General features: G+C 50.1%; 1 protein-coding gene across 2 annotated transcripts in view; it reads left to right on the forward strand.

Annotated features, from left to right (window-relative positions):
- Positions 1 to 3,672: 3,672 nt before the first annotated feature.
- The window catches only part of CNTFR (ciliary neurotrophic factor receptor), a 367,284-nt gene continuing 358,316 nt past the window's right edge, over positions 3,673 to 12,640 (forward strand). The window contains exon 1 of one of the 2 annotated variants that reach the window (XM_060280404.1): positions 3,673 to 3,729. The gene's annotated coding sequence lies outside the window, so the exon portion shown is untranslated. The remainder of the gene's footprint in view (positions 3,730 to 12,640) is intronic. The other variant, XM_035100658.2, reaches the window with a different exon arrangement.

Consider the following 12,640-nt stretch of genomic DNA (forward strand, 5'->3'; position numbering starts at 1 on the left):
CTTCCGGGTTTCGATCGTTCGGGAGCCGATTTGTTCAGGAGTCAAGGCGTTTGGGATCCAAGGTACGACTGTACCAGTTACTGGAAACTACAGGAGCGGCGAGGAGGGCTCTGGTGCTTGGATCCTGGGGCTTTGCCTGATCCAGCAAGCTCTTATTATGTTATTATCCCAAAGGAAATACTTTCCCTGTTGGAAGGGACCCTGTGGGTCATCTAGTCCAACCCCCTGCAACGTTTCTGTGAAATCTCCAAATCAGGGGCGGGGGAGCCTTTTCATCCCAAGGGCCGCATTGCCTTCTGGGAAATGTTCTGAGAGCCACAGGCCCATTGCAGGTGGGGCAGAGGTAAAGCGGGTGGAGCGACGAATGTCAATTTTAGTTTTGTGCAGTAGGCTAACTTCGACAGACACACCCCTACAGACACAAGCAAGAGGCATTCTCAGACTTTAAGGATGCCAAGCAAGAAAACTCTCATGTGCCAAGTGGGGGGGGGCATGTCTTGGGGAGAATTCTGAGGACCAGGCAGAAAAGCTTGGAGGGTCTTATTTGACCCCTGGGCTTCAGGCTCCCAAGCCCTGCTCAGAATGAAAGAGCATCTATGACTAGAGCTGGGAGCCTCCAGCATTTCACAGATGCAAAGGAGGATTCTCTTTCCCCCTCATTTTTAAATATAGCAGTAGGACATTCTCCCTAGTCACACCTGGGTGAGCATGCTTATTCCTGTGCAAAAAAATGCATAGGGTTGCACAGCCCGGAGATCTCTGCCAGATCTGGCCGAAGGTCTCTCTGAATATTGGCAAAACTCTCAACAGATGTGCCATGATTTCGAGCTATTGACAGAAGCAGGAGAGATCTTGCCAGCTGATAAGGAAAAGCTGCCCCCCTCGGTGAAGAGGGGAGACTGTTTTCACCGTAACACACCAGCACCAAAAGACACTCCGAATAAATGTAAACAAAACGGGTGACCTTCAGAGTTGGCACCACTGATGAAAATTGTCCCTCCCTGATTAAAATTGGCATCCCACCAGCTAATTAAAGTTTTGCTGTCCTGGGTTACATGTGAGCGGGAGATGAGCAAATTCCACTTCTGTGAATTGACTTAAGACATTAGTCCCCCGCATTCATTTCAGGGCTGTCGTTTTTGCTGTGTGGCCCCTTGTGTGGGTCCCCTTGCCTCTGGGTCACCAAAGGACTCCTTGCTTCTATGCTCAAGCTGTGCACCCCCAGCTAACCACTGGAGAAGAGCCTGCTGGATCTGGCCAATGGCTCATCTAGTCCCAGCACCCTCTTCTCACAGTGGCCAACCAGATGCCTCAATGGCAAACCTGCTGGCAGGGTTTGAGCACAGGAGCCCTCTCCCCTCCCCTGACATTACGGAGGGAGAGCATACTCATTGTGGCTGGTAGCCATCGATAGCCCTCTCCTCCTCCATGAATTTCTCTAATGATCTTTTAAAACCATGTTAGTTGGTGGCCATCCCTGCCTCCTCACTGTCTTTGCTGGAACAGAGGCAGCGTGGTGCAATGGTTAGAGAGCCGGACTAGGACCTGGCAGAAACCAGCTTTCAAATCCCTGCTTGGCCATGAAGTTGCATGACCTCCAGCCGATCACTCTCACCCTAACCTACCTCACAGGGTTGTTGTGAAATGAGGAGGAGGGAGAGGACCCTTAAGCTCGTGGGAAAAAAGGGGGGATATAAATGCCATAAATGAAAATAATTTTAATAATGCTTACGGTAGCCCTGGCTCCTTTCTGCGCCTCTCCCCTTTGCAGCCTCCCGCCTCCCAGTCCATCCATCCATAGAACTGGCTCATGTTTAATGCAAGGTTCTTTCTCTGGAGGCCGGTATTGATTTGCAAATGGACAGGGCAACCCCCCTCGGCTGCCCCCTTGATTGGCAGCTCGCAGGCTTTGTTCCAGATGCCAAAGCGCGCGGAGTTTGGGGGCGGTGGGGGGGCGGTGGCGGGGATGGAGAGTCCTCTGACTGCTTCTCCAGCATCAGTCCGCGGGCGAAGAGCTGCGCTGCATCCGTGGCTCGCCGCTGCGCTTGCAAACACAGAGGCGGCAACCGCGCAGCGTTGTAAAATCGGCCATTGGAGGAAGCGATACCAGCGATCGCGGACGAGCGGGCTGTGGGTCGTCCGGGCGTGTTCCCCGAGCTGGTGGTTTTGCACGTGCGAATGCAACCTGCTTTTTGGAAGCGAACCTTGTGTGTGTGAGAGAGCGAGAAGTTTGATCATAAATTAATTCCTCCCTTTCCTTACGAGTCCTCCTGGCTCTGGGCGTGAGACACGATCGCCCCAACAGACGCGTGTTGGCCCACGCTGCACTCTTCTGCGCGCCGAACTTCTTCCAGACTGAACGTGCAGACTTGGACTATTCAGTAAGGAATGTTTTGTTTGTTTGTTGCATTTGTTTATTGCGTTTATACCCCATCTTTTCCTCCAAGGAACTCAAGGTGGCTTACATGGTTTATTCGCCACAAGAACCCTGTGAGCTTTATGGCCGAAGGGGTATTTGAACCCCGGTCTCTCCCAGGTCCTAGTCCGGCACTCTAACCCCTACACCTCACTGCCCTCTCTCCTTAAGGTGACTTACCTCCCCGGGCTTTCTCTGCATGTGGGCGGCCTTTCCTCGGGGGTAGCTGCTTGCTCCTGGCGGAGCCGCCCTATTCCTGCCCTGCGAAGAGGTACTCTGAGCCCGGCGATTCTCACATCGACGTTTCTCTGCCTGTGTATGTTTGTGTGCATGGGCAGACGCGTGTCAGCATCTCCGACCCCCCCCCGGCAGTTCTGTGGCTTCCCTTCTCTCTGTGGTCAGCGTGGTACGCCACCCGAGTGTCAGTATCTACACTCCGTGTCTTTACACGCAAGCAGATGTATTCCGTGTTGCGCGCTGTGCCACAGATGGCAGTTTTTGCGCACATAAGACCGTGTGTCGCGCGTGTGCAGTGTTCCCCCCGGGACAAACTTGTCCCTTTTGGCCAGGATCCTCGTGAGCACTGACTTCGGAGGAGCGAGCGGCCTTACTTCCCAGTAAACAAGCAAACCACCGGGCAGCGCGTGTTTGTGGATTCGGGACGCGCGCAACCCGCCGCCTGGCGCGGGCGGGTGACTGGCGCTCTCCCTGCATGGCCGTTGCGCATCCGCCGTCGCTACGAGCGCACTTTTTGCGCGGTCGCGATCCCTAGCCTCCGCACGCTGTTTGGCCACGTTTCCTCGGCGCCCAAACCGCCCACTTCGTCAGCGCTTACTCCGAAGTAAGCTCGCCTTAACACGTCTTGCAAACCAGCTCCTTCCCTTGCGCGCTTCCTCGGGAGCAAGCCCGTTTGCAGCCAGCCACCGGATCGCACCGGGTTGGCTGGCTTTCCCTGCTCCGGATCGCCGCCACTTCGCGCGCAAGTTCCGGAGGCGGGGAGGGGGAGAATATTTTGGAGGTGCCCAGACGGGGTGGGGGGGGTGCGCGCAGTCTCCCCTCCCCCTCCCTTCCTCGGCTGGTCACATGGGGGGTGGGGCGCGCGCGGGTGGGGGGGGAGTTTAAAAGAGCGTCTCCCTCGCTCCGCTTCTCTCTCGTTCTCGCTCTCTTCGCAGCTGGTGCAGGGAAGCAGTGCCGCCGCCGCCGGGCAAGCCGAAGCTCCGCCAGGGGCACCGACCACGCCGGGCAGCCGAAGCCGCCGGGCAGCGCTGGCTTGCCGGGAGCCCCGCGGCGGAGGGGGGCGCAGGGCGCGCGCGGTGAGTGGGGCGCCCAGATTGGGCAGCGAGGTGTTGGGGGGATTTTGTGGGGTGGAGGCGGGCGGAATATGGACACCGACCTCTTCGCGGCGTGTGCAATTGGGGAGGGGGGAGGGTAAGAAATATATTTGCATCGGCTTGCATGCGAAGCTAGATACTGTCCATTATTTTGTGGAGAGCTTGCACATTTGGTTCGTGCGTAAACCTGGATACTGTATTTGGGGATGCCTCCCTCCTGCTTGGTCTCCTCTCCTTCTCTTTCGAGCCCCCCCCCCCCCCGGGCTGCTTTCCTCTTGCTATGGAAACTTTTCTTCCCGGCGCGCGGAGGGGCTCCCCACCCCTGCTCCCCCTCTCCTGGCGCGGACCCCGAAAAAAGGACGTTCAGAGGGAGCAAAGCAGGAGGGGGGTTCGCTCCTTCGCGGCCCTGTAGAGGGAGGAGGTGGGGTGGGAGCGCGCCTCCAGGGCTTAGATGTGGGGGAAAGAGAGATGCCCCCCCACTTTGCTCCGGCCAGACAGCTGAGCGGGGCTTCGCTTCTCCCTTTCCTCTCCCCCACCCCCAAGCACGGGAGCTCTTAGCCGGCGCCGATTGATCGAGCCGGAGCGGAAATGCTCCTCCTTCGGCTTTCTCTCTCCCCCCCACACGCCCGCTTTTCCTCTTTCTTCCTCCCTTCTCGGATCCTGCTTTCTCTCCACCCGGTTTTCGCCCCGGCGACTGGAGGGAGCAGCGGCTGAGCTGGGCGCGCCTCGGAGCCGCGAGCGGGCAGCTTATTGTGCGTCCTGGGGTGGGGGTCCCTGCCTTTGAAATCGGAGTGGTGGTGGAGGAGGGGGGGAGGCATCTGCTACAGGGTCGGGAGGGAGGGCAGCAACAGGTTCGTGCCCCCCCCCCGCCCCCGCCCCAATTGTTGCCTTCAATCTCGTGGGCTGCTTTGTATTTTGCAATTTGGGAAGCGCCGGGGGTGGGGTGGGGATTTTGAGCGACCCTGAATTTCTCGGGAAAGGATGCAGTTCAGCATCAGGAAAGGAGTGGCGTTCTTTTAAAAGTCATCCTCTCCCGCCCCCTGCCCCCCCATTTTTTTTAATAACTCTGTGGGGCATGAAGTGCTTTTATGGGACTAATGGCCTTGCTCGCAGGGAAATCTTAAAAGTGGAGACAAGGCTGATCCCCCATCAATTACATGGATCTTTCCCCAACTCCTAGAAACCACCCCCTCCTTTGATGATGATTGTAAGAAAATAATTGCACAAGTGTCTGGCACCCTCACTTAAAAACAAAAAGTTACAGTATATGGAAAGAAAAATCTGCTTTCCATACAAGGTGCCCTCAATCCATTTAAAAAGTCGATATATTTGCCCTCCCCATCCTCCACTTACAAGCCCTGAAGTCCACCATCTCCAATTCTGCAAACGCTCTGGGTAAAATTTGCAAATCCCTTGCTCTTTGTGCAGATCAGCTTTTCTCCATCTCTCTCTCCCTGTTCCCCCAAAAGAGAGATTCTTCAATAAGGACATAAAAGTTGTTCTTTTTTGGAGGGTGTCTTGCTAAGCAAGCCCCTCTCCATAGATATTGGGAGGGATGGGGCCAAATGCAGGGGCAGATTTTAGGAAGAGGGGGTAGCCATATGGAATCCCTCAGCATGTCAAAAGTGCGGCCCCCCCATACCTTGTATTCTCCTATCCATGGGATTTTGATGGGGTGCATCAAGGAGCCTTGAGATCTTTGCATGAGTTTAACCTGCTCCTTTTTGCTCTGTCAGGAGTTTTTTTTTAAAAAAAAAAATCCTGCATGGTCTTTCTCATATTGGAGGTTGTGCTGCTGCTTGTCCAATGGTGCCTTTTGCATTTGAGCCGTTGTTCCGTTGGGTGACTGGGCCCTGCTTTCTCCTTGTTGCTGCCTGGGGCAAACCCGGAGTTTGGAGTCAGAGGGGTATGTGTGTGTGAATCCATTGAAATCTGGCCTCCTGATGTTCCAGTGACTTGCCTTGAAACCTGGTGGTGGTTCCTTTTTGCAGCAACTTTTGGGGAGCAGAAGCAGTTGTGCATACAGATGGACGGAGGAACTGGATTTCATCTGCCTGCCTCTCTCCAAACTCTCCTGAAACTGCACTCTCCTCCAACTTACCAGGGTGTGTGGGAGAGAATCTGAGCCTCACTGCAAAGGAGACTGCCTTCTGATGTGAATTGTTTTGACTGCTTTTGATGTTGTACACTATTACTATTGTAGCCAGCCCGGGGATCTTACGATGAAGGGGCCAGGGCCAAGAAGTCCAATAGATAGATAAATGCATTTGTAAGCGATGTGCAGAGATTTAGGGATTTGGTTGATCTCTGGTCGACCACCATGTCTTCTTGTTGCTGCTCTGATATTTCCTTCTCCTTTCCTGCAAACTGTTCCGGGATACCTTCCTTTGTGCCACACACAGCTTTCTGTCTGTGCCACTGCTCCCAGCTTCACTGTTACATCTCCAGTTTGCTCCTGTTGCCGTTGTGTTCGCAAGTTCTCTACAGTCCCTGCTCCAGTGTTTCTGCCAGGGGCTGTGATTTGTATGTTGCAAGCTCGAGGTCTGTGTGAGAGAGAACGGGGAATGATTTGTCTGAAGAGCAAACGTCTTGCCTTATAAATTGCAATGGCTGCTGTTTTTTGTTTTTTTTTAAAAGCCTGAGATGTTGCTACTGTACTTGCATTGAAATGAAGGCTCATCGGGGTTCAATTTTCAATGTGCTTGCTTGCTAACTTTGTGAGGAAGGTACCGGTACCTGTTCTTCCTCATTTGCTGGCTGGTTCTAAAGGGTTAAATTCCCAAGGAGAAATATGCTGGATAATTCTGGATCTGCCTTCTCCAAGCAGAAAGCTTTTGCCAGCCTAATACAGTCAGCCAAGGCAAAGTTTTGGAAGGAGCTGTAGTCCGGCAAGTAAGACGTCTTGCGCTAGAAAATCTGAAGAAGTGGTATCTGAAGAAGTGTGCATGCACACGAAAGCTCATACCTATGGCAAACTTAGTTGGTCTCTAAGGTGCTACTGGAAGGATTTTTTATTTTTATTTTGACTGTGTCAGACCAACACGGCTACCTACCTGTAGCTAGAAAATTGGTTAATCCAATGGCTTCTTGGAGCTCAAATATTTCTGGAGTTTGCGTGTGGATTCCTTGCTGGGGATGGTTTCCTCCCAGTGGTTTGTGCCCATCCTTAATAGCAGGCTGTTGAGCATAAGCCATGAAAGGAAATTGCTAGCTCTGCCAACCTCTTGCAGCCAGGATGCCTGGCAGGCTCTTGGGCCACACACAAGCCCTGGTGGCTTTCTCCTGTGCTTTCAGTTGACAACGGGTGTCAGTAGGACTTCCCTGGCTGTATTTTCAAATGCATCTTTCAATGCATCTTTTCAAATGTATTTTCAAATCTGGCTGGCTGTATTTTCAAATGCATCTCCCTGGGTGATTATTTTCTCAACAGTTGAGCTGTTCGTGGGTTGGGTGCTGTGAGCCTCACTTTGAGTTGCTTTCAGCACATCCTGCTGTTCATTACGTTGCAAAAACAGCCCCTGAGATGTTGAGCCATATAGGCTGGGTTGCCTGTTCCCGGAAAGTCTTTTTCTCTCTAAGGGTGGCCTGGCAACCTCGGCGGTGGCACCCGAGAGCCCCTTGGCGTGCTTGCTTTCTCCTACTTTTCTCAAAGAGAAGAAGAGAGCAGCACGATGGCAGTGTGGCGTGTTGAAAAACCAAAAGATGAATTGACTGAATTGTGTGGGTTTTTTAAGTAGCGTATTTGGAGAGGGTGTGTGTGTGTGTGTGTGTGCGTGTTCACAGTTGCATCTGCTTTCGGTGGATTTTCCCTTCCTGCCAGAGCCTTTGAGTAGCAAATCCCAGAATTTGCAAAGGCTGGCATGTGCCTGGTAAAGAACCACGCTGGCTAATAAAAAGCATTCCAGAATATCCTGCTTCTCTGGGGCAGATGGCAGAAGCCCCACTCAGATGAAGCCGTACCTCTTTCCTTCTTTCTCTTCCATGAGGGAATGACTCTTACAACTTAGGAGAAACAGGAACCCTGTGGCCAACTTCAGGGCTTTGCCTTTTGAGGGGAACTTGTTCCCGGATCCTTCATTTGAAAACAAATGCTCAGGACTTGATGAATAATCGCTGGTGTGTACAAACACCTAAGCCCTTGTAGCTGAATTTTGCTTGGGAAGCCTCATAAATGTTTTCAGTGTGTGTGTGTGAGATAGAAAGAGTATTGCTTGTTTCGAAGCCAATCCTTAATTTGTGTTGCTTAGCTTGAAACTGCTGAGAAAACGGTTGCATTTGTACTTATTATGTTTTCCTTGTGTAATACAAAGTCAATTTAAATAGCAGGCTGAGATGGCATGTAATGAGATAGTCATCTGCTACTCTACAAGAGAGCGAGAGCTTGTGACCAGCTGCAAGGGCATGATCCACTAGGAATAATGCCAAAGTGAGGCCTGCTGAAACAGAGTTTTGCTCATGCACATCTCCCATTCAATGCTTACATTTTTATTTCCCATTTTTGTTGTCCAGCAACTAATGTTCACAAGGGGCCTTGCTTGGGCTGGAGACATTCCGGCAGATGGTGCCTTGAGAGGATGTGCTGACCATCAAAATGTGACTATCTTTTCTTAAAATGGTGTGTACAGTTAAAGTTTTTTTCATGCAGTATTAAATTTAGTTTGCGTATCAATTTTTATGTTAGTGTTGTTTTTGTATTCAGTTTTTGAAAAGTTACATTGAAAAAGTTTTTAAAACACTGGGATTTTTATTTTTTTAAAAGCAAAACAACAGATCTAACTGGGGTGCACAGTCCTCTGGGCAGATCTCTTGCACAATTGCCATTTGCCCATAACAGATGGGAATGATCCCCGTTTTTTGTGTGTCCCAGAGTCTTTATTTCATGGGTGGTGGTGGTTCCGCCTGTGCTTTTTGAAAGGAGCTGCTTCATAGGTAAGTGTGGAATCCCAATCTCCTGCTGGAACAGTTCCCCCATGTGCTTAAATGAGAGTGGAAAAGCTTGACGCTTGCAGAGTTTTGCATTCCCTGTAGAGCCCCTGGAGCATGGCCCCAAATAGACAACAAATAAGTCACTCAAGGAACATTTAAACGTAAATTATCGCTCATGAATAAAACAAAATTTGAGCAATTAAGGAGTCCCAGAATGTTGTGCACTGATCACATGAATTTTGAATTAATGGAGAAGCGAGCCTGCTGTGCAGTGCTCCATTAATAACATCGGAAATGTTGGCAGGTTTTGTTTTAAACAACCCTGCGAGGTAGGGCAGTGTCCATTTCGCAGAAGGGGAAATTTGAGGGTTTGCTAGTAATGTGAGTCCACGACACAGGCAGGACACAAATACAGACCGAAGGGCAGTGGGTTTGGCATTTGTCCCAGTTCATGTATTTGTAGGGAACTGGTTACAGCTTCCAGCCTGGAGGAAGAACACCTGCTTTGAATGCAGAAGGTCCCAGTATCCTGGGCAGCTTCTACAGCTAAGAGTCTTTAGTAGCAGGGGATGGGAAAGACCTGAGACTTTGCAGAACAACTGTTAGCAACAAAGGATGTCTGCATGATACGGGGTCCCAGGGGCTTGGCTAGTCCGTAGAAAATTGTGCCAAACAGGAATATCCTTATTTCACCTATTTAAAGAGCACTTGCTAAGAAGCAACATGGTTTCCTCATCCCATCTGATTCCCAAGTGGGTTGCAATTGCCTCAGCTACATGCGCGACTCTCGATATGAACCCTTGCGTGGGGGTTAAGAAATTGGGCATGTCAATGCCCCCTCAACCTGTATCTCTGCAAAGGTTGCTTGTGTAGGAGAGAGTAAGCTTTGTATGACTCGCGTTGCAGTCACCGTGGCATCTGAGTCACTGACCACCTGACATCAGTTGCCCGGGGCCTTTGCTTTGAAGAGAACGTGGGTGCTGGAGAGTCTTGTGGAAATAACTTGTGACGTGTGGAGAAGCCGTGAGTGTTAGCGGTTATCCTACTTTACGCACAGGTTGCTGGTGTGTGTTGAATTTGTACTTGCTTGACAGAGATAACAGCTGTTTTGGCTGGGTAGACTCCATCTTCTCTGCATTGCGTAGTTTTGCTAACATGTCCAGATTTTTCTTCATTTTGTGGGTGTCGGCTAACACAAGCATACAAGAAGGATACTGACAAGCTTGAACGTGTCCAGAAGAGGGCAACCAAAATGGTCAAAGGCCTGGAAACGATGCCTTATGAGGAACGGCTTAGGGAGCTGGGTATGTTTAGCCTGGAGAAGAGAAGGTTAAGGGGTGATATTATAGCCATGTTCAAATATATGAAAGGATGTCATATGGAGGAGGGAGAAAGATTGTTTTCTGCTGCTCCAGAGAAGCGGACACGGAGCAATGGATTCAAACTTCAAGAAAGAAGATTGCACCTAAACATTAGGAAGAACTTCCTGACAGTAAGAGCTGTTTGGCAGTGGAATTTGCTACCAAGGAGCGTGGTGGAGTCTCCTTCTTTGGAGGTCTTTAAGCAGAGGCTTGACAGGCATATGTCAAGAATGCTTTGATGGTGTTTCCTGCTTGGCAGGGGGTTGGACTGGATGGCCCTTGTGGTCTCTTCCAACTCTATGATTCTATGATTCTAGGTGTGAAAGTGTGTTCTGGCCAGCAAAAGACGTTCCCAGCAAGGGATCTCTCAGGGCTTCCTTGACCCCTCTCAGGACTGAGAAGGTGTCTAGCCCGTCTTATTTTCATGGGTTTTGAAGGAGAACCTCAGAAAATCCACCTTGCCTTTATTCTTTCTTTCATTCCAGTCTCCTTACCTATTTGATCATTTAGTTAAAGCGAGTCTTCAATGATCTGGGGATCCTGAGGTCAGGGTCCTGGGAGGCAAGAAAGGCATTTGAAAACCCCACCTCAGTTTTAGGAGGATGTTAAAGGGAGGGTTTTTATTTCTGTCACAGAAGTTCTTTTATCATACTGTTCTATTTCAAATAATTCTTTAAAAAGCACCAGAATGCAACAAAGAAACAACTCAAGCACAGAATGGCAGACTTGGAAGAATTTAGTTCTGGGTACCTAGGCTGGCCCTTCAGGTTTGTTTATGAAACAATATTTTGTGTAAAAGTGTAACTTGGTTGCTGGATAAAAAGTATCCTATTTTTGGCTGCAACTCCTGCATTGCAGAGGGTTGGACTAGATGACCCATGGGTTCCCTTCCAACCTTACTACAGTGGTACCTTGGTTCTCAAACTTTAATCCATTCCGGAAGTTCGTTCCAAAACCAAGGCACACTTTCCCATAGAAAGTCATGCAAAACGGATTAATCCGTTCCAGGCTTTTCAAAACAACCGCTAAAACAGCAATTTAACATGAATTTTACTATCTAGCCAGACCATGGATCCATAAAATGAAAGCAATAAACAATGTACTGCATTTCACACATCAGTCAACCAATCAGTAGCTGAACTGGGTTCCACACAGTCACAAAAACAAAACAAAAAGAGCCGCAAAAGCAAAAATGCAAAATAAATAGCAAAAACAGACAGACCTCAGTTTAACATGCAAAACAGAAGTGTGACACTCAAAAACATCACGTCCAGCTTCCGAAAAAAGTTTGCAAACCGGAACACTTACTTCTGGGTTTCCTGCGTTTGGGTTCCAAGTTGTTTGAGTACCAAGGCGTTTGGGAACCAAGGTACCCCTGTATTCTCTGGTTTGCCCACAGTGGCAGACGGATGCCGAGCGCCAGCTCTCAACACTGGCACAAGCAGCCTGGTGCTTGGGAACGAGGCCATTTTCTCTGCTTGCTGGGCCTTTGGACATTTTCTTTTGTGGCCTGTGGGCATGCAGATCTTGGGTGGTGGGCCCTGGCACCTCTTGGCACTAACGTGGAGCCCAGCCCTGCCATTTTCATGCCTGCCAGTGTGTGTGCTGTGTGTGCGCTGTTCACCGCATCCTACTTGACATCTCCAGGTTGAAAAGAGACAACCCTACCTCTGTGGAAGACAAAGGACTGTGCCGAGTGCCTCTTCCCTTCTGACCTGTGGAAATGCAGAAATTTTGGAGTGCTTTTGTAGTCTCTGGATTTGCATTCTTGCCCTGGCACTAATGCCTTTTGTAACCAGTCCTGACGGCTCTCTCTGTGTGGCTTGTGGGGAGAGAAAACACAATCAGCACAGTGGCTTCTGAATATTGGAAGCTAAGCCTTTTATAGGGCTTGGCAGCTCCTCTTCACCCCCCCTCCTGCCCCCGCTCTCTGGCCCTGATGTTCAGTACTGTAGATGTGTTTTGGTTCAGGCAACCCAGCTCCAACAGGAGGCCTTCATTTGAGATGCAAGACTGTCATTCTGCAGGCTGCCGGTAGGCGGCAGAAGCCTTGCTGGAATTTGTATGTGCATCTGTGTTTGGAGGTGTGCGAGAGGCTCTCTATTTTCTGTGGCTGTTGGGAAGAAAATGTGCATCAGGACTCAGGTCCTATGAGCAGGAGACTTTGGCACTGGCAAAGTGAGGCAGGAGAGATAATCTCCTCCTAGAAGTTTTGAGCTGATTTTGCAGAGAGTTGCATGAGCCCAGGACTTTGTGCATCTTAAAGTTGTGGAGCAGAGATATTGTGTGGAGCCACACGGGGTTTTTTGCAGGTCTGCAGTGACACTTCCATGCCTTGACTTGTACAGGGAAGCCTTGCGAGTTCAACAGTTGCTAATGCAACAGACATGAATGGGGAAAATCTTACTTTTAACTGTCAGATATCAGATTCTTTCCCAGCCTTTCAAAAAGACCCGGAAGTGGAAAAGATCAGCGCTTTTCCCTTTAAAGGTCCTCTCTGTTTCCTGCAAAACTTTTCTTACTAAAACATATTTATATCCCACCCTTCTAATGTGAAAGTGATGCTTAGGGCAGCTTGCCGCATTTAAAAATAGCAATTTCACAAA

The sequence above is a fragment of the Zootoca vivipara genome, chromosome 11 (genome assembly GCF_963506605.1).
Source record: "Zootoca vivipara chromosome 11, rZooViv1.1, whole genome shotgun sequence".
NCBI lineage: Eukaryota > Metazoa > Chordata > Lepidosauria > Squamata > Lacertidae > Zootoca > Zootoca vivipara.